Raw genomic sequence first — 23,855 nt, forward strand, 5'->3', positions numbered from 1 at the left:
TACAATAGGTGAGTCCCCAAGTATACTCTTCTTCCAAGCTCCCACTGTTAGCAGTAGACATGGGCACAGGTGACTAAATGTACATTTGGAAAAATCACTCTGCCAATAGTTTAAATTCTGGGCTTGAGGAGAATTGCATTAGAGACAGGGAGAAGATTTTGCAGTAATCCCAAACTCATGGATGAGATTCTTGTCTTGGGTGACTGAGTGGATTGCAGTGTGATGTGGTGAGGTGCTAGAAAACTCTGGAGGACTAGAGGGTTGTTGGATGAACATGATGAATAACACGTTGGGTAATGTGGAGTTTGAGGTACCTGAAGAAAATGTTAAGAGAAAAGATATGTGTGTGTGTACAAAACATACAATTTATATGTATGCATATATTTAAATACATACATAAATGTGTGCATATATGTTTACATGTATGCGCACATATATATGCATGTGTATATCTATGTATGTGACTAGAACTTAGAAGAGAGAGATTTGGGCTGTACGTGTGCCATTCTGTATCATCAAGATGAGTATTGATTTCACAAACAAAGAATGTGTATAGTATAGAGTATAGCATGTCAGAAATGAAGGAAAGAGCTAGTTTCAAAAGAAAAGAGGGAGTTAACTAAGTCAAATGCTGTAATGTATCAGAAAATGTTAAGAAATTATCAATGGAGGGCATTGAGCACAGAAAGAAAATTGAAGTGGCAAACCATAAATAGAAGATAAGTAATTGGATTCTGAGGTTAGCCTGCTTTTCTTAGAAGTTTAGCAATGGATGGAGAAAGGATTTTCTTTAGTGTAATTGTGATGATTTGGCAATGCATGAGAGAAGGTTCCAAGAAAGATGTATTATTGTTTTCCAAGGTGCCAGCAGTGCAAGGATGTTTATATTCCAAGATGCAGGTGAGGGAGATGGGAGAGAGTACTGATGACCAATAGTATAAAGTCTCAAAGAAAGCAAGAAGGGAGGGTATTCAGAGCAAACATGGAGGGACTCACCTGTGGTAGAAGAGAGACCATTCCATAGAAATTGTAGAGAAGAAGGATAAATGGGTGTGAACACTTGTTTAAATAGAAGTTTTTTGGTTACATTTATGAGCAGCCCAGTTGAACCAGTTTATGCAAAAAGAGAGAATATAATGTTTAGAGGTATCTCCTCAGACCTCAGAGCAGGAAACACACCTCACTAGAGACTGGAAATAGGAGCCAGAAACTCTTCAAGATTCAAAATCCCACTCTCTAGGGCTGTGGGTCTCTCATTTCTGCTTCCCTTGGTAGCTCTGCTTCAATGCCACATACCCTGCTTTTTTATGTGCACATGATTCCTGAGTCTACGTATAGCAGTTCAAACAACCATCAGAGACCACCTAAAGTCTCTAAAACCAAATTTCAAATTCTCAGAAGAGATCATCTAATTAGCCTAACTTGAATTGCTGATGCACTCATCTGTGATCAGACAAACACTAAGAGTTATGTGATAGAGTTTCAGCAACAAACATCCATCCCTTCAGGTAAATATCCAAAATCCCCATCCTTGTCTTAAATAATTTATTACAATACAGATGACTATTTTAGTGAGAGGGACAAGAGTTGAAAATATTTCTGTTAGATAGCCTCCATTTTATTATTGGGTTGGGAGGCAAGGTTTTCTACTGAGTATGATTGTGGCACTGAATATTTTTAGAACTTGGGGATAAGTGGTCAAAAAGGGTGTAGATTGTGTGTGTGTGTGTGTGTGTAATATAATTGTTGGGAGGTAAAAGGAGTGTCAAGAATAATAAAAATTAATATTTTAGATTCTTCCTATAATCTAGACACTTCCAAGTATCTTACATGTGATGATATCTCATTTCTAATTGTCATAAGCTATGCACTATTATCTTGAGGTAATACTATTTTGCCTATTTTACAGATAAGAGAACAGGGGCATCGAAGAGTTTAATAACTTGCCCAAGCTTATATAGGTAAGAAGAGTTAAAGCCAGAAAATCTGATAGCTACCTAAGCATACTCTTAACCACTATGTATACAGAAAGATCTAGGTTAGGAAATTAAAAAATGATGTCAAGTTTGGCAACTTAATTATGGAAGTGAAAGGCAGACTGGAAGTACTTACATTTTGGCTAACAGCGCAAAATTACAATATCAAGCACAAAAGATTCATCAGGTCATTCTCTCACCAAATTCAAGTGTCAAAACAAGATGTGCAACAACTGTACCTTAAAACCCTCAGGCTGAAGACTTTCTCAGCATTTCACAGAAGGTTCTGGTGAAGAGGTGTTACATAAATTAAGGGTAAGGGGTAGGGTGAGGAATTCTAACACTAGTTCAAGAGCATAATCAACAGAATTAACTGTTCTAGACAACTTCACACTCTTTTAAAAAGAAAGGCTATATTCTTCTCTTCTCCAACGGGTTTAAATATTCAAACACTTTTTAAGTAATTCTAGCCTAGCTGTGCATCTGGCCAAATGAGCTAACACTTTTCCCAGCCTACTTTTCATAAACATCTCCCAATAATTTTCACATTCAATAATATAGTCCCAGGAATCAGAAGTTTTGTGAGGGGGTTGGTCACTCTAGGGAGATTCTTCAAGCAATCGCTGTAAACAGGCACAGATGCTTCCCTTTCTTCATATGATGAAGATCAGAGATCCAATCTTATTAGAAAAGCTAAAGACGCATCATTCATCCCCATTGGAATGGCAGGTTTTGCAGCAATTGTTGCATAGGGATTATACAAATTGAAGAGCAGAGGAAATACTAAAATGTCCCTTCATCTCGTCCATATGTGTGTGGTAGCCCAAGGCTTTCTTGTAGGAGCAATGACTGCTGATATGGGCTAGTCCACGTTTTGAGAATTCTGGGCAAAACCTAAGCCTAAGAAGAAAAGAAGCTGCCTTGGTCTTGTTGGAGGAGCTTGCTTTAGTTACACATCTCATTACTGAACTTACATACTAATGTTGAAAATGAACTATTTGAATGGGTTCAGATGGTAACAAGGCATTTTGAATATTGGCCTCCTTTCTTGCAGGCTTAATTTTCCTGGTGACCGAATTACTAGTGACTAGCTTACCAACTAGGTCATTGAGGGGAGTCAAGTTAACACAAAAGAAACCTGTCACCTAAATGCACTTGATAGTGTTGAAATGTCCACCTTCTTAAACTGTTAAGATGAAATTATTTCCAAAGAAGATAGCAGGCTAACCCTGAAATACTCCCAGTTGGCTGCAGAATCTTGCATGTTTTGGATGTTATATAAGAGTCCTATTTGCCCAGTTAATTTAACTTTTTTCTACCTGTCTTTTGGACTGGCTGGCTCTTTTAGAACTCTGTCAAAAAAAGTGCATAGAAGAGAACCTGTAAAGCCTCCCACAGCTGAAAGTATATATGCGTGTGTTTAAATCAAGTCTAAAAAGCTTATAATAGAGTTGCATACTAGTAGTATTTATTAAAGAATAGTAATTGTAAACATAAGAGCTTATGGATTCTAGTTTAGTTCTTTTGTAATTGCAGAATTATATTTTTACTGCTGTTATATTAGAATAATATTTAAATGTCATCTTGAAATAGAAATATGTATTTTAAGTGCTAATGCAAAGGTAAATGAACACTTTTTAAATGTATGCATTGCTTATTTTCTCCATAAGAATTGTAAACATTAAACTAAACAAATTACCTATAATGGAATTGATTTGTGAGAATGCTGGTTTGGCCAGACAGTATACACAAACTTTTATCCACTACAGAATGCTATTACACTTGTGAAATTCTCTTGTCTAACCTGAATTTACATTCCATGGTGATAATGTGGTATATGTATTGTTATTAAAGTAAGCGACCGTGTCAAAAAAAAAAAAAAAAATCCAAGATCGATTAAATCACATAATCTGTGTGACCATTAGTACCTTCACTTGTAAAATATAAATAAATGATACAAACTTCAGAGTCATAAGGGAAAAAGTCAAACCATGCATATAGAATATTTAAAGAAAACACTGAATGAACAAAAATTCCTTTTATTAATGAATAATAACAACTTTCATATATGGAGCCCATGTGATGTATACAGCATTTCATTTTGTATATATATAAATTATTTATATATATATAATTGAATCCTGTGTATATCATTAAATCCTACATAACAAACTTTAGACACAGGAATTATAGTATCTCAGTTTTACAGATGTGGAAAATTAGGCTTACATGCCAAACACTAAATCATGGAGGTAGGGTTCAAACACAGTCTGTCTGACTTCATTATACTATTCCAACTGATGAAGGATACTTTGGGTAAACACCACTACTATATAACTGTAAGCAGAATTATTACAGTCCATTGGTATAGCAGGTCTCAAACTGTAATGCCCTTAGCTATCTGACTTGAATAGAAACAGTTTAATGCAAAAATAAAATAAAATAAATAAATCAATCAATAATAAATAAATAAAAGAAAAAGAAAAATACAGTAAGACCTAGGAAAACATTATACACAATATTTCTTTTAGGCATATTTATTCCATGCTAAAATAACTGCCTCCATGCAGCAGACATATATGGAGTCACATATTGAGTGACTATAGGTCCCAGGTTCCCCAAGACAGTTTTGATTTTTGATATTGCTTTTGCAAACTCGAATATCTTTTACTTTCACAGGTGTCATGATTTGGAACCAGAACGGTAGTGCGTGCCTGTAATCCCAGCTACTCAGGAGACTGAGGTGGTCAGATCACTTGGTCCCAGGAGTTTGAGACCAGCCTGGGCAACATAGTAAGACCTGACCCTCTACCCCCAACAAAAGGTGTCCTGATTTGGACAATGAATTGTATGAACACTCTACTTTCATGTTTCTTGGTAAACCTAGAGGGGTTATATCTTACCATGGCTTCTCTCAGTGATGGATCCATTTGGACTTATCAGGCGGTACCGTCTCAAAGTCAGTAGAATATCTCCTGAACATGATAAAGTGTTTAGAGTGCTTCCTGTGTTCTATAACTCTTCAAGTGGATACTTAGGTTAATTTTAACTTAGAGACATAGAAATCAAACATTACAGGAGCAGCTATTAATATCCCTATATTGTTATAGAAACATAATTTTGTTTGTATTGCACATTTCAAATGTCATTCCAGTTAATTTTGACTACATAGTTAGTACAGGATAATCTATGATAAACATCCCTACTGAGACATTTCCTGAAATAAAACCTTGTCTTTTAAAACTTTTCACGGTCAAAATAAATTCTTTATTTGACTTTAATGGTTACACTGAATTTCAAACTTTCCCTTGGTACTGTTCTTTGCATAGTGAATATTGTGATTTCTTTCACCCAAGGCTGTGCAATTCAGATCTTATAACACTTGCAGCTTCATTATGTCATATTTAAAAAGTGATTATCTTTTCTTCTTATTCTTTTAATATATTTTAATGTATGATATCGATATGAGGTTTTAAAAGTGTGACAGAATAAGTAATAACAACCAGTGTGAATTGTGCTTGATTTTGAGGCCTTCCCAGTCAAAAAAAAAACCTACTTATTCCATTCTTCAAATTAAAAAGATTAAGTTAGAATAATGATTTATATCAACTTGGAGTTTAGATCAAGTATTTTTAAGAACACTGTTTTAACCAAAAAGAAAAAAAAAAACAGTAAACAATTTAAGAGAAACCACTTTGATAAAGTAACATTAAACTGTTGAAATAAATATAAATTCAAAAGAAAGAGTTAAATAATATTTACTAATACAAAAGTTGAAACTGGTGCATCTTCGAAAACAAAACACATTTTTTCTGAGTTTGATACACAGAGCTTCCCAGTAGAGGGCTCCACAATACTGAAGGATGTTCACTGAGGAGGTACCTTTAGTGAAGCCATTTTATGATTATATACAACATAGTAAATAGTATTTGAAAACTCAACCCATGCCATTTGCCACCACCCCATATATACTATATTCAGACTTTAAAAAAAAAAAAAAGAAAGAAAGAAAAAAGTAATCCAATGCAGATTACAGTGGGATCATTAGTTTGATTTTAACAATCTTGAAGTGTATGTAAACTAGCTGGTTTCTCTGGACACATGTCTGATGATACAAAGCCGTCTACTGTCTGAGCTGCAGGACACATGTGGACAATAGAAGCTGTTTCCTTGGAAACGACTATGTGAAAGCTCTTGGAATATCTCTCCTCCCCAGGAGTTAATTTGTTTCAGATGGGGAAAGGTGATTTCTTATGAGAAAGAGAGAGAGAGAGAGAAAGAGAGAGGTTCTTAGGTTTTCTTTTTTTTTTCTATCATCACTATTAATATTTTTCAGAAATGTGGAGTAGATAACAACAGCAAGACTAAATATTAATGAAATTGTCACCATCTAAGATTATAGCTGTGTAACAGTTCTGGCCTATTATACAGGAAACAGAATAGGGATGAAATAGGAAAATCTCCTAATTGAACCAAAGTAGTCCAAAGTGTGTTGCCTACCCATTCCAGTTCTCTGGACAATTTCCAGTGCTCTGCTTCTCTTAATGCTAATCATTGTAAAGTGCAGATGTTTACTACATGGTGATAATTACCTATAAAAGATAATGAGCTGTCATACAATAGAGAGGACATTTCTGACCCGTTGATTTGAACTTTTTTCTGGTTGTAGTGAAGTATTGGTCCTACAAAATCCTCTCTTGCTTGCCCTTTCTCCCTATTTGTTCCCTCTAGCTTGAATTAATTAAGAAGTGTTTTGTGTTCATACCCATGGAAGCTTCCTCAATTCTAGACATGTAGTAGTAGGTCTTGAGTAAGGCTCTATTAGTTGATTGGTCAGTTGTTGGCATTGCTGACTATGGTTGAGTTGTGGTTTAGAGCTATAGAATTGCATAAAGCAAATCAGTCCATATGTGGAAAACTTAGGTCCTATTCTTTTGTATCACTTTTCTAATGAACAAAGTTAACCGACAGCAGAGATCTCAACACAAATTAAGAAGACTCAACCAAAACAAAGCACGCTAAATCATCTCAGTACATAAGTTTGTCAAGAGCAATGACTGTGTTAATTAAATTTTATAAAGCTTCTTAGCTTAACATAGTCTAACGTAACAAAGTGTAAATTAACCTAAAATATTTGAAATTACAATCAAAACCGGGTGTCTTCACTCTAAATTCATGGGAAAATGATCCAGCACTTGAACAGAGGGTAGTGATACTATCTCTTACCTTTTTCTATAGATTTTCAGAAATGTGAATTCACATTTTCTGCAACTCTTCAAACTCTCAGAGAAAAATAAATAACTGGTTTAATAAAGCCCTTGCTATTTAATTGTATTTTCATAAAAGATTCTTAAATAATTTCTATAAGAAAGAAGAAAATATTAAATTATGGAGATGTTTGTTGTCAGTCAGAAATTCTCAATCTCATGCTAAATAAAGTTCTTGTGAGATATTCTAAAACAATAAACACAAAATACTATATAGAAAAATTATTATTAGGTACACCATGGATATTTTGTTTACTTAAGTAGCTATAACATATAGCATAATTATTAAGGGGTTATTATACTTTGTTTATGATAGTTATGAAATTATTAAGTATCACCAAGTTTCATAGAAAAGCAACTAAATCACAAGTTCACAGACACACTGATATTCATAAAAGAAAGACAAATGTTCCAAAAAACATAATTTTTTTTGGCTCCTTTATCCACATATATAATCTAGAATAACATGAACATGTAGTTATTCACAACTTAGGCAACAATAATGTTTGGTCATATTTAAGGAAATGGAATGTCTATCCTATTTAATACCTTATGCTTACCTTTCAAAATAAGAAACAATGAAATCTCTGTGTTCAGGGATTATAAAACAGTAAGGCAGGGGTAAAATTCATAATTCTGGGCAGGCCACTTTTTGAAAAAGGACTGTATCATAAGCCTAGCAAGATGTTTCACTTTTTTCCAAAGCCATTTCTTAACAGAGAGATTTTTTTTTTTTTTACATAAAATTTGGTTAGGAAGAAATAGCTCTATGCTGCATGATAATGCATTCATGGAATCCATCATTAAAAGAAATGTTCTTCTAAAATATAAAACACAAAAATGTTTCTCCTCCTTTTCATAAGTTGATACTATGCTTTCTCTGAAAATTGAAGTTTGTGGGTTTTATGCCTGTGTATGCATGAGAAAAAGAGATAACCAATAGGGATGAACATAGACTGTTACAAAAATTACACATAGCTATAATGCACATATTCATTCATTTAACAATAGTTACTGAGTTTTTATTTGTTCTACATACTGTTGTAAATGCTTGGGAAACATCACTCAATGGATAAATATCTTAGACTTTATATCACTTTTGTACAAATGAGAAGACCTCATGGTATTAGACGCGGAGTGCTACCATTATACTTCTATTGTTTGCATGTGTTGAGAGTGTCAATAACCAACCTCGACAGCTCTTGAATTTGGAGTGCTAATTCTTACCCTGGTTTGGTGGGCTCAGATCAGTCCTCCTTCTCTGACTAAACTCTATCTCATTACCGCTATCACTATCATGGTACTATCTTGGCTTAGTAAGTCATATGTATAGAAATGTACCACTGAATATGCCTGTTAGAGAGAAAAGAGAGTTGGACTGAAGTTTAGACCAAATCCTGTGAGTGGGGGCTGGTATCAAAATGCACCAAGGGTAATAAGAATTTCAAACCAAAGCCAACAATGAGGGAGGTAAAATGTTGAATAGGAGGTGGCGATATCAAAACAACTCAGAGGCACAAATGAATAATGCCATGGTGGGCTTCAAACAACATCTGCTCTTCCCCAAAAACTATACTTTGTTAACATTGCTCTTATGTAGTGGTAAGGCCTGACATTGTATTTGCTACAGCTTGTTGCATGTCCTTCTTCATAGGTTAATATACAGTTAAGGGATACCTTTTTATGAAAGTGTCATATTCTATTAGAAACATGACTCATTAGAATGTAAGCTCTGAATGAGTGAGGGTTATGTCTATCTTATTTACAGCTATGCCCCCAAGACCTAAAATAATGCTTTGCACGTATAAAGTGCAAATAAATTTGTTCGTTAAATAAATGAATAAATCCATAGCTGACATTTTTATCTATATACCAGAAAGACAGAGTCTAAAATTAATACAATTATCTTTTACACAAACTATCTTTTAAAAATATTATATAGCAAGTAACGTAGTTCAATTGCTTAACTACATTTATAACTGGTTTGTTTTGGAGGGCACAATTGAAAAATTAACTAACCCACATGCAAGTTCTGCCTCCAAATATAGCAATTTTTTTCTGAAATTTGTTTTTGAATGGCTGAGGAGTAAGTTTGACTACACTGGTTTTGGTCTAAAGCACTGGGTTTTGATCTATTTGCATAAGAATTTGTCTGCATCTACATTCTTACCAAGTACTTTTCCTGTTAATTTCCCGGTTTTCTCTGGCTCTTTTTGATATTTTTTTCATTCAGGCCCTAAATGTGAGCCTTTTCCAAGATTCTTTCCAGACTCTGACTTTGATCATTTTGCACATCTTTAAATATAACCCACATGCAAATTCTATCCTAAAATGCTCACAGTAGCTTTGATTTGTCATCACAGTGTGGTATTGCTATCCTGCCTTCAGGTCAAAAAACTAGATATGTCTTCTCCATTCCCAGTCATTCTTCTTCTCTTGAATTTAATGTTTCTCATATTGTGTCACTATTTTCCCCATAATCCAAGATTAAATCCTTATAGACGTATTATACATCTCCTTAAAATTCTCAGGTAAATTCATGATTGAAACAAAAAAACCTATCATTTCTTCCTCTGCCTCAGTCTCTCACATTTTTATCCTATTACTTTCATTTGTTACTTTTTCCATGTACAATTGTATAGTTTTTCAAAGTACATTTCATAATTCTTTCCTTCTCACATTACTTACACATTACTGTTAGTAAAACTTCTTAAAGTACTCCTTTGCTTAGCTTATGTACCTAATTCAACTAAAAAAAAAAAATATATATATATATATATGTATATATGTGTGTGTATGTGTGTGTGTGTGTGTATCCTAAACTTGACTTTCCAGACCTTTTGTATTGAGGCTTCAATGTACTGTTTTAAATTTTGATCTCTACAAAATCGTTCTGTGCATTATACTTCATAAAATTCAAATATTTGTTTTCCCTCAAGCACCCCATGAAATTTCCTAGCTCTGTGCATTTTTTTTCTATTATTCCTTTCACTGGGGATACTCTTTAATCTCCCTTCTTCTACCTAAATGTATTTATCGGAATTTTTTGGCTTTTTCTTCACACTTCTTGCTTTAGATAATTATGGTTGTGACAAATTACCCCCAAACGTAGCTGCTTAAAACAACGAACATTTATTATCACATACTTTCTTTTCATCGGGAATTTGGGCACATTTTAGGTGGATGCCTCTGTCTCAGAGACTACAACTAGGGTGAAATCAAGGCATCAACAGGGGCTGCATTGCTCCCCAGGCTCAGCTGGAGACAGAATCTACATCAAAGTAGCATGTGTGGTTGTTGGCAGCACTCAGTTCATGGTGAATTGTTAGACTGAGGGTCTGAGGTCCTCACTGGCTGTTTACTGGAGGCCACCTTCAGTTCCTTGCCACTACATATTGGAGTTCACAACATGAGCTTTCTTTTTCAGAGCAAGTGAGTTAGCAAGAGAAGCCAAAAAGATAGAAGCCAGCGTCATTTTGTAATGGAATCTCAAAAGTGATATCCAATCACCTTTGCAGTGTTCTATCCCATAGTAGAGTCACTTAGAAGGATTGCACAGGATGTGAATATTAGGAGACAGGGATCTTTGGGAACCATCTTAGATGCTGTCTACTAACCACATTCCTCAAATATCATTTCTTTCTTGTTTTTCTCAGGAAATGTAAACTTTTTTGGTCTTTGAATTCCTATATTAGTTGATTTGCTTCCATTTCATGCGACTAATCATTTTATCTTTTTATTTGAGTACTTTTAACATACTGGTTTTGACTATAGTATATCTAATTCTCAATGTATTTCCATCCCAATATTTTACACATAGTATTTTTGACTAAACATTGCTGAATGGCTTCTATCTCTATCATGATCCCTCCTAACAGGAGAGTCAAACAGAATACCTTGGTACCTTTCTATTAAAACCCTCACCTCAAATATCATGAATACTCTAACTAGTAAAATCAACATAACTTTCAAAATACCCAGTGGTAGAAAATGTATTAAACTATCTCATTTTTATTTCACTTAGTGGACTCAAAACAAGCCATTGAAGTTCTTAACAATGTAATCTTTTATAACAAGCTCTACTATAATAAGATATTCTTGAAATTGAGAAACAGAACTAATGGCTCTGGGTTAGTGCTGTGTTTACATCACTTTCCACAAAAAGCACTTTGAAATTGAAAATTGACACATGACATCTTGAAGCAACTACACTACAGGGTTTATGTCTTCTGCCATTTAGATGCAAATTTTTCTTTAAAAAATCTAAAACGTATACAAAAGAAATTGGTACATAAGCTGACACCTATTTCTTCATAATAAAACCGAGTTCCATGCAATAATTTTATAAAAAATAGTGAAGCAATTTCATAAAATATACTATAACAATGGACTGATATTACCACCCCCCCACCTCATATGTGGGGAAGGGGAGAAATAATGACTTCTCACACGTTTCATTAGTCAAACAACATTCTGTACTATTTATTTTTATAAACTCTGCAGTAAAATTCCCTTTGTCTTTTAAAATAGTTTACAAATACATTATCTATAGTAGATTATATACTCTTGGCAGATTACTTGGTTTAAGAGAATCTAATACTAGCCAATCACAAATGAAAGTCTATTATAAACAAATTTCAAATAACAGTGTGATTATTTTCTTCTTTGAACATAGCAGGACTTTTTTTCTTTATTCATCCCTTTAAAATCATAAAAATAACTGAATATGCAATCAAATTTTAATATATCATATTATTTCTATAATCTTTACTATTAGCACCAAAGAATAGTACCATTATGCTTGATTTGAATCACTGATGATTTTTTGCAATAGCATTGTTAATTGGCAGGTCTACGGAATTGCTGGTGATGCTATAGAATCATTCGAAGAACTACATTGTCCCACAGGATACACAGAAGAACTGTCATAAACGAAATGCACCATCTGCTGCTGTTTAAATGAAATAGTGGTTTAAAAGCTTCACATAACATACACAAACTTCAGAAAACATATTTTTTACTACAAATATAAAAGCTATAAAATTTGATTCCAGGAAAAAAAAAGGGGGGGGGCAGGGAGGAAACCACAAAGTCTTTAAATTCCCTTTGAGACTGAGTTAGAATCCAGATCTTCCTGAATTCAATTCCTTTTAACATTTGCATCAGATCTTTAGTTGATCCGGTTTCCCAAAAGATATAAGTTTTGCTTTCATAATTCATTCTCAGTTTGGCCTGGAATAAGATAGCTTACCTCCACATTCCTGGCAAGAAACATTTCTTTGCTGGAAGAGAAGTTCACCTTTTAACTGAATGTTTGGCTAGAGATCAGGAAAAAATAAGATCTGATTTCTTTTACACTTGACTTCCCTTTTCATGTGAGCCTTACACAGAATTGTCTTTATTCTTCACTCTGTCAGCTAGAATATAATAAATTATGCCAGTTCCTGTTGATCTATCACCCTTAGGAATTCTTGAACATATCCCACAAATAATGTATCTTCCAGTTCATTGAAATCTAGCAGTTTGAGAATTCATTCATCTCAAACAAAGGATGTGAAATGTGCTTTTTTCACTTCCTAAGAGGCCCAATGTACCAACCTTTAAACTGGTATTTGATTTTCCAGGCTTCTAATCAGTGCCAATGTTCTTTCTTTACAATGGTGCTGACTCTTCGGTTTTAGCTTCCTCTTTTTTGCCTTCTGGGCCTGCAAAATTCTCCCTTCCAATTTTTAAACAGCTATTACTTTGTTTACACAAGTTAACAATCTCCTACCAATTCTCCTTTCCTCAATAGCCTGGCCAGAAAGAGAAAGAATGGAAGGAAGGAGGTAGAGAAGGCTGTGAATTCTGAAGCACATTTGTATAAAAAGAATGGTTCTATCTGAGCCAATTTAACATTGAGGCTTTACTATGTTAGTGTATAAAGGAGGTGATTGGCCTATCCATGTAAAAATTAATACTCATATAAAATAGGTTAAAATATGATATTATTTTAGCTTAAGATGAAGTAAGACAAACATACTAAGGAAGAATGTTGTTTAATAAAACTTACAAGTTGTTGAAATTATGTAAGTGATTGTTTTAGTTGACAGCATGGAATACAAAAGCTTACACTATATGAGAGTCTCTTCTTATTGCTCTGCTAGGAGAGAGAGGCTTCTTTAATACCACAAGCCCTCTATGGTGTCTAGTGCAATGTCTTGAACACTGCAGGCTCTCAGATACTTGTTTAATTTTTTCTGAAGTGCAATTTTATTCGACAAAAAAATATAAGACAGAAGAAACCCTTGAAGATTCGGTAGTAACAAAGGTCTATGTAGTGTTTTCAGCAGAACGTTTGGAGAAAGAAGAAAAATAAAGACATGCATCAGACAGCGTTCAGTCGGAAAAGAGTAATTACACCAGATATTTTAATAGATAAAATTTAACATAGGAAATTGGTTAAACAAGTACTGGAGGAGTACAAAGGCAAAACACACACACACACACACACACACACACACACTCAGATAACGCAGAGCAGTGATTTCAACAGGCAGCCTTCACCTGTAAGACTAATGGAACAAAGGGAAAAGATTGCTTATGAGGCCGTAGAAGCTTGGAGGCAGGTCTCCATGTACTGGGACCTGCAGTCTCTAAAGAGAGACGCTGTCCAGTGGGTGCTGGTACCTCTGGAACTCTGAGGAGGGGCCCCCTGAAGCAGAACCCACATCTCAGAGGAGCTGGACATCAGGTAGCTGGTACTAATATCTCAGACATGGTTGTTTAGGGCCTGTAAGTGAAACGAAGAAATAAAAAAGAAAGTGGAAATCATAACCAATGACCACTGGAAGCAGCTGCTGCTGCCTGAGGGGCATGAAAAATTATTGCTGACAGAACAGCAAACAAAAAGAAATGAGCATTTCCCATCTTTCTCCTCCAAACTGTCTCTCCGCAGTGGCAGAACCTAACAGGAGATAGCTGGCAAAGTAGAAATGTAGTTTACAGAGTCCAAACTGCAGAATCACAAAACAGAATATAGAAGGTTGTGAAAGACAAGAGCTTAATCACCAACACAAGAGAGCAGAGAACCGACAGAACAAGCAAGGCATGCGATCTGATGCAAACAAACTGGCTGGGTGTGTATGGTGACCTGGGAATGTGGGAGGGAGGCTGGAGAAAGTTCCTTAGAAGTTCGAGAGGTCAGGAGGTTCTTTGTCCTTAGTAGAACCTTGCCATCTGGTTTAGACTTCTTCTTCCATATATTTGAAGTCCCTCTCCTTAACTAATCCCTTTGATAAAGTATAGATGGCTCTTTGTTGGCTATAGACTGAAATTCCACTCGGGTACCCTCATGTTCATATCCCTTCGTGGTCTGACTCCTGCCTTCCTTTCCCATCTTGTCTTTTCTTCCTCATGAGGAAGGTCCATCTGCCTAAAACTGAACATGACGTGTGCATGTGAAAGCACTTGCACATGCTATTCTCTGTTTCCAATACACTCCAAGTACCATTCAGAAGAGAATCGAACTACCCACTTGAGATGAGCCCTGTCTGTGTGGCCCAGCTCTTGGCTTTCATGTCTGGTAAATGATGAGCATTCCTCTTTTCCCTTTTCTGACTTCATATCATGCCTCTCTCTCTCTCTGCATCAGCCATGCTTGCCTCTATGTTCTTGTCTCAGGACTTGGCACTGGTTTGACCTCTCCCTGAAAGTCTCTTCCCCCAAATTCTGTATGACTCACTCCTCCCTTTCATTAAATTTTTGCTCAAATGCCATCTTCTCAGAGAGGCTTTTCTTAATCATTGGTAAGAATGTTGTAAACCACAAACCCATTTACTTCTTCTTCTCTATCCCTATCCCTGTTGTATTTTATTACATTGTCCTTATCATGTTCTCATGTATTATGTAGCTGATCTGTAATATCTGCTCCATGAAGACAGGTTTTTTTTGTTTTTTTTGTTTTTGTTTTTGGGTTTTTTTTGTGTGTGTGAGCAACATGGCTGTTTATTTCACCTGGGTGCAGGCGGGCTGAGTCCGAAAAGAGTCAGTGAAGGGAGATAAGGGTGGGGCCGTTTAATAGGATTTGGGTAGGTAAAGGAAAATTACAGCCAAAGCGAGGTTGTTCTCTGGAGGGCAGGAGTGGGGGTTACAAGGTGCTCATTGGGGGAGCTTTTTGAGGCAGAATGAGCCAGGAAAAGGAATTTCACAAGATAATATCATCGCTTAAGGTAAGGACCGGCCATTTTCCCTTCTTTTGTGGTGGAATGTCATCAGTGAAGGCGAGGCAGGGCATTTGCACTTCTTTTGTGATTGTTCAGTTACTTCAGGCCATCTGGGCATATACCTGCAAGTCACAGGGGATGCGATGGCTTGGCTAGGGCTCAGAGGCCTGACATTCCTGCGTTCTTATATTAATAAGAAAAATAAAACAAAATAGTGTGAAGTGTTGGGGTGGCGAACATTTTGGGGGGGTGGTATGGAGAGAGAATGGGCGGTGTTTCTCAGGGCTGCTTTAAGCGGGATTAGGGGCGGGGTGGGAACCTAGAGTGGGAGAGATTAAGCTGAAGGAAGATTTTGTGGTAAGGGGTGATATTGTGGGGTCGTTAGAAGAAACATTTGTCGTATAGAATGATTGGTGATGGCCTGGATACGGTTTTAGATGAATTGAGAAACTAAACGGAAGATACAAGGTCCGAATAAAACAAGGAGAAAAATGGGTATTAAAGGACTAAGAATTGGGAGGGCCCAGGACGTCCAATTAGAGAGTGCCCAAGGGGGTTCAGCGTAATGACTTGCTTGGTTGGCAAGTTTTTGGGCTCTATCCTTGAGTTTTTTATGTTGTCATATACCAGGCCAGACTGATTTAGGTAAAAACAACACTCTTCATTTAAGAATATACAGAGTCCTTTTTCAGCAGTGAGTAAGTCAAGGCCTCGGCGGTTCTGGAGGACAACTGCAGCTAAAGAGTCAACTTGGGCCTGGAGGACTGATAAAGTTTGCGATATGTCTGCGATGCTAGCAGAGAAGTCATTAGACAGGCTACGGAAGGTAGTGACAGAGGTTGAAATGCCTGCTATTCTAATACCGAGAGCAATAGTGGGGGCAGAAAGTCCTAAACCGACCAGCAAGGGAATTAGTAGAATAACTTTTTTTGTCATGTCGGTGTCATGAGGGGAACAGGGAGCTCTTCGGTCCCATTTGCAAATTGAATTTCGGGAGTAAGGAAAACTAGTGTGCATGTGCCTGTCCAATTAGCAGGTAGACACATGTAGGTAGCGGATCCACAGAGGAAGAAGAGACCCTGTGTGAGGCAAAACTGGCCAAACCGAGGAATCATGTCTGACAGAAGGGAAGAAATGACCGCGGTGGCCTTCTCAGACCCTGTGGGAAAGGCCTCTACTTATCCAGTGAAAGTGTCTACCTAGACTAAGAGGTATTTTAGTTTTCTGACTCAGGGCATGTGAGTAAAGTCAAGTTGCGAGTCCTGGGCAGGGGCAAATCCCTGAGCTTGATGTGTAGGAAAGGGAGGGGGCCTGAACAATCCCTGAGGGGCAGTAGAATAGCTGATGGAACACTGAGAAGTGATCTCCTTGAGGATAGATTTCCATGATGGAAAGGAAATGAGAGGTTCTGAGAGACAGGCTAGCGGCTTGTAACCTACATGGAAGAGGTTATGAAATGATGACAGAATACAATGGGCCTGTGAGGTTGGAAGCAGATATTTTCAGGCAGGTTTTTACTTGTTCTGTGTTTACTTGTTCTCAGCCACTGAGGTACTGAGAAATGTTAGCTGCTAGAGAAAGGTAGCCAAGAATGAGAGCAAAAAGAGGATGGTGGATTCAAATTCTCTTTTAAAGGACATTATTCCTTGAATCAACAGAAAGATATGTGGGGAAAGGTAATGTATTTTTGAAGAAGAAAAGGATTTGGGAATATATTTAGGTTAAGGAGTAATAAAAATAAGAATTGGAGAGCTTTTAGAACACATTCTTAAAGGAAAAAGGGGTCATTGATTATGAGCATAAGTAACTAAAAAAGGAATTATCACTGTCCTCTGAGATTGGAGGAAAAGCAGAAAAGTGAAAGTAAAGAATTTTGTTTCAGGGGAATGAGGAGAGTTATGGAATGCCCTGAATGAAGTAGAAAATTATGCTGTCTAGTTCCAGCACCTTGTCAGAATGAGAAGGGTCAATATCCTGCAGCAGTTGTGTGGGAACCCTGGGGAGAGGGAACAGAGGTGCAGGGAGTACCTGTGTGCTCTGCAAGGCCTGGGTGCAGAACACCCAGAGGCTTCCCCAACTTTCTGCGGCAGCATTTCACAGGACAAGTGCACCATTAGAAAAGCGAGATTTGCATTTGTCAAGGCTGCTTCTGAATTGAAGAAATGGCAAGGATGTGAGAGCGACTGATAGAAACAAGGCCAGCATTGATTTGAGCTTTTCTCTAGATCTTGGCAAGTTGCAAATGGAGAGGAAGGAAAGAGAATAGGTGTCATTTGCTTAGGATTTTTGAGAAAGACGAGCTGTGTGGTGGGGGAAATCCAGCTTTCATTGAACATAATTGGTAGAAAGAACAGTTGCAGCAAAGTTAATGTCAGAGATTGCACTTCAACTTAAGCCAATTCAAAAGTCCAGTCAGTGGAAGAGGAAAATAGGCCAGCAAAGAGAATTGGACACAAGAATGGCAAAAGGGCGTAAAAGCCGAACAAAGTGGGAGTGAAGTCGCACTTAATAAGGTCACACTAATGAAGAAAGCAAGTCTGTTGTGAATAGTCTTGAAAGGAATTTAGGAATAATGTCGACCTCAGAGTAACACATGCAAAGAATGGATTTGCTTAATGTAGTGATTCTTATGTTTGACTTTAGTATTCCTTATAATCATTCCTCAATTCACCTTGTGAGGCAAACAAGTGATTCTCTAAAACTCAAGGAAATGTCAAACATCCAACCATTGCCCAGCAAATCACATTTTTCAAGCAATTCACTCAGCGAATCAATCCCTATGCTGACTGGTTGTATCCAAAACAACATTTGAACTATTCTTCCTTCCTTCCTTCCTTCCTTTTCCTTCCTTCCTTCCTTCTTCCTTCCTCCTCCCTCCCTCCCTCCCTCCCTCCCTCCCTCTTCATTGTCTTGTTCTTGCCGTCCTTTCAGGCTGCAGGAATAATTCAATCTTTACCTTCACTGCTACCTCCACCTCCCAGGTTAAAGCCATTCTCATGCCTCAGCCTCCTGAGTAGCTGGGATTACAGGTGCCTGCTACCATGCCAGGCTAATTTCTTTGCATTTTTAGTAGAGCTGGAGTTTCACTGTGTTGGCCAGGCTGGTCTCAAATTCCTGGCCTCAAGTGATCTGCCCTCCTTGGCCTCCCAAAGTGCTGGGATTATAGGTGTAAGCCACCATGCCCGGCCATTATTTAAAAACATTATTGAAATATTAGAACTCCTGAGATCGGTGGTAGGTGCATAATATGTAAGTAGATTAATGCAATATTTCATGCTAAAAAATAAATAGGTCAGTTTGCATCATATAAAGCCCCAGGTTCTTTACTAGCAGTCCTTTCACTTTTTCTTTTTATATTAAATTTTGAGTATTGAGGCTCACTTAATTCTGAGATTTTTTAAATGCGTTACTAATATATTTGATTTTCTTATATCATTTTATCTTCTTCAGAATGAAGTTTGAGAAATAAAATCTAATTTCTTATTTTGTATATAGTCTTTAAAATGGATAAAATTAAGAACTATTTATAATACGAAGTATTAAATAAATTTATAAATTTAAATAATCATTATAAAAACTCTAGATTTTTTAAACCACTATGCTTCTATATAGTAATTATTTATTTTTTGTAGCTCTGCACAGCCATAATGTGGTCAATGCTCACATTGTTAATATTGTGATTGTGCTGTTTATTGTGGCTAATAACATTATGTCATGCCTAGCTATTCCTCTTTATTTTCTCTATTTCTATTTCTCTGTTTCTCTTGATCTATTTAAGTTCATCTAGGAAAGCTTGACAAATACAACCTTTAGGGCATCATTCCCAAAACCTTTTAACCAAAAATATTTGGGATGGTAAGTCATCTATGAACAACTCATAAATGATCTAAAAATCATACACAAAACCTTTAAATCAACATGTATTTGGGATGATAACTGATCTATGAACAACACATAAATGATCCTAAAAATCAGAAAGGCTCATAGTCTTTAAGATGTGTTTATGAACAGTTAATAATGTAAGCCATACTTCCTCATTATGGTAATTCAAAACTTAATAATGTGTTAAAAAAGAGAATCTACTTTTTTTATATTTTCAGTTTTGCAAACTTTTACTATAAATCATTTTGAAATTCAATGAAAAATGACAAAAAGATCTTTAAAAACTTTATGAACATTACTAGCATATAAAATGTACTAGTCCGTGTTCTCCATTTCATATCAGAACCATTCGTATTGGCTAAACCTATTGGACATAAGGAAAAAATATATATGAACCATCTTTTAGCTCAGTAATTTTCCCCTACACGCTATTCTGGGTTCATCCATCTGCAAAATAATATATTCATACTATTAATTCATCAGCCATATTTTTCCATTAACATAATTTTGTACATTAGAAAACATGCTCTTCAAAAATGTACTCAACTGGTAATCCAGCCCCACAAGGCTATTAGAACTACTCTCTTTATCAATGAAGAAATCTAAATAGCATTGCAAACATGTACACAGTCAGCACTGACATGCGAGATTTGGCTTCATTTCGTTATGACTGTTGACCCAGTCTAACTATCTACTTATTTGCTGTATGACCTGTAACAAGTCACCTAATATTTCCTCTCCCATGTTTTGAAGTTTGAAAAGACAGGCTGCCAGGATATAATACTTGTATATTCAGTGAATATTAACTGATTCATATGGTAGTTAATATAGTAAGACTATAAAGAAAACAGTTTTTGGAGGTCATTGTCACAAGAGAAGTTTTTGCAAATATTGAAAGCATTGATGGCTACCAATAAAAGAGTAAAATATGTATAAGAATACTGAATTCATAATGCTTTCTTAGTGAAACCTGTATTGTACTGAAAATGACCATAATTACTTATGTTTAAATCAAGAAGGACAACTGTGCCCTATTAAAGTTATTTGAGGCACCTCTGGAGCGCATGGGTGCTGGTATGTGTCTGTCTATTTAAGCAAAAACTCTCTCCCATCAGAAAATGTTCTCCATGAGGGCAGATACCCTGTCTTTTTTTTTTCCCTTGTAGCGATTTATCATTGTATTTGCAAGGCTTAGTACAGTGGCTACACTTACTATTAATAGCAGCTCAGTGTATATTTAAATGAATGAATATAATAAATCTTAGATCTCACCAAACATTTTAATACCCAGATAGCATATTTTTTGTTATATTCCAAAAGATTCTTTTGGAATCAAAATTGGTTGAATATCAGAAGAAGTTTGAAAAAAAAGTCTGTGGAAAAAAATTTTTTTATTTATTTTTAAATATTCTATTTCACTGGACATCCATCCACAGGGAAATATTTTTCTAGGCTCTGGCTACATGACCACAGGTGAATTGGATCAGTGTTGAAAAATTAATTGAACAATTAGGGCAATCTGTTTTGCTAAGGGCTGTTTAGTACACCACAAGTGTCAGGACTGGTACTTCTAGTTCCTCACAGCTGAATTCAGGCATACAGATGAGTCATGATTAACTTTGGTAAGGCAGTTTTCAGATTTTTCTGATTTCTAGTTTTAGTATTCACACCGTGATGTTTGATACTTATGAATTTTACGTGATTTGTCAAAAATCTGAGAGCAACAGAAGTTATACTGGTACTTAGAAATAGATTCAAGACCTTTCAACTAGAGGTTAAAAGAAAGCCCAGTGGCTTCAGAAGTAGATGAAATTGGTTGTCCTGGCATATTTTCTGACTTTAGATTGTTTATATTCAATCATTTTAGATGATCATCCTAACACCTCGAAACAAACTTATTTTCTTTTAGGAAAAATAAATATAACACCTGACAATCAAACATGAGAATCACAAAGAGGATTCAATCATCATATCCTAGTGTAATCTACATAAAACCAGACTAATTGGTTCATGCCAGGAAGATAGCCACAGGAAAGTGTTTTTATTGAAAGAACTAAGTTCAGCAATAGCAAAAGGTTAATTTAAAAGAAATTGTCTAGTAGTGCTAGATAAAATCTTAGAGCAGAAAAAAGACATTAGGAAGAAACTAATAAAATCTGAATAAAGTGTGGAGTTTAGTTAATAATAATGTATCAATATTGATTAATTAGGTATAACAAACGTATAACAAACATACCACAGCAATGTTAAGATGTAAACTGGATGTGGGATATTTGAGTACTCTTTGTACTATCTTTATAACTAATTTGTAAACCTAAAAATATCTAAAATAAAATTTTATTTTTGAAAGTAAATTGTTTGCATTAGAATTACTCTCAAATACACCAGAGATTCTATTTATGTGCCATGCCAAAATAATTTAAATTCAGCATTTTTCATTTCTCTTTTCCTTAGTTTCTCACACCATAACTGCCTCGAGGACTCTCTATTATGCAACATGAAGATTCCTAAATTTTTATCCCATAACATAGACTGCTGACAATTTTTATTTTACTCTCCCGTTGGTCCTTTCCTCATTTGTTAGCCGTGTGCTCTTACAGTATCATCCTGCAGTCATTGAGGATTCTTGGTTTTATGTGAGACAATGGCTATACATGTATCAATATTTTAGAAAGTAGTATTTTATAGCACAACAAACTTTCAGGAAACCAACTAACTCTAAAATAATTTAAAAGAGGTTTATAAGTGACAGAGAAACAATACTCCTTTTAAATAATCCAGCTTTGTGTCTTGATGTGAAAACAAAGACTGATATCATAAAGTTGTTAATTCTTTAAAAATTAATGTACATAGTCAAAGAAACTCTGAAGAAATACCTTCAAAATAAAAATATATATTAATCTAGAATCAGCTTAAAAACTGATTCTAAAATGTATGTAGACTAGGATGGGTTCAGAAGTAACCTAGATATTTCAAAAAAGAGATTAAGAATAAATAGCTGTCATTTCAAGATAGGCTTACCATCATCTGCTATATCTACCTCTATTTTATGAGTTTCCTTGTCTCTCTTCTACAAATAAAGTATATGCTTCCTGATAGATTGTAGTCATTTTTTTTTCTATCATTGCATTCCTAGTTCTTAGAATGGTGCCTGGTACATAATGGTATGTCATTAATATTTGTGGACTCAACCAATTATAAATCTATAATCTTTATGTCAGTGTAATACTTGTCAAGGGACAGTCAAATTAAAAAAAAAAAAAAGCAAAAAGACAAAAAAAAAAAAAAAAAACAAGAAACAAACTCAAGCATACCTGGGACCTTAGGGTGTGTCAAAGGGAATATTAAGAATCAGTCAAACTAAAAGGAATCAAGGTTTCTTACAGTTTTGCAGAGCTCTGTCCAATTACACAGCTGGGACATAAAAAGAAAGAAATAAAAAACATAAGCCTGAAACATTTTGACACTTTTTAGTGCCAAAATACGAGAAAGTACCCAAAGAATGATGAAGACATGTATAAAGGTCACATGATCATGTTGAAGGAGCTATCACTGGCCAAATCTGGGACAATTTATACATCATTATCAATAACAAAATTAGAAGTTTATAATATATGGAACACATTAAGAATCCACAAATCAACATTAATACAAACAAATGAGGGGTGAATGAATGAATAGGGAACATTCTTCCTTCTGGTAGAATACAAACTCATGAATGTGGAAGGAATGATAGAAGAAAATTATCAGCTGGGCATGGTGGCTCACGCTTGTAATCCCAGCACTTTGGGAGGACAAGGCAGGTGGATCATGGGATCAGGAGTTCGAGACCAGTCTGGCCAACATGATGAAACCCAGTCTCTACTAAAAATACAAAAAATTGGTTGGGTGTGGTGGTGTGTGCCTATAATCTCAGCTACTTGGGAGGCTGAGGCAGGAGAATTGCATGAACCTGGGAGGCAGAGGTTGCAGTGAGCCGAGATCGTGCCACTGCACTCTAACCCAGGTGACAGTGTGAGACTCCATCTCAAAAAAAAAAAAAAAGAAAGAAAAGTAAAAGAAAATCATTTTCCAAGCATCATAAGGACTTAGTTGCAAAAAAGAATTAAATGTAAACATATGAATGATTCTAAATGAATATAAACTATATAAAATAATAATTCAGTCTAAATTGCTGGATTAAAATTAAACAAGACAGAATGAAAATGTTAGACAGGAACATAATACAATGTGGGAAATATTGATCAGAGTTAAAGTATACTAAGTTATTTGTGTTGATTAAAAGGAAAAAGGGTAAAGATTGGTTTGGTTTTATAACTGAAATACCCATAATGAAGTTTCTAGATTTGTCATTAAAGGTTATAGGAAAGGTGTTATCTGGATTTACTGTAATATAAACATTAGATTGAGGCCAGGCACGGTGGCTCACGCCTGTTAATCCCAGCACTTTAGGAGGCAGAGGTGGGTGGATCACCTGAGATTGGGAATTCGACACAAGCCTGGTCAACATGGTGAAACCCTGTCTC

Source organism: Papio anubis, chromosome 8 (genome assembly GCF_008728515.1).
Source record: "Papio anubis isolate 15944 chromosome 8, Panubis1.0, whole genome shotgun sequence".
Classification (NCBI taxonomy): Eukaryota; Metazoa; Chordata; class Mammalia; order Primates; family Cercopithecidae; genus Papio; species Papio anubis.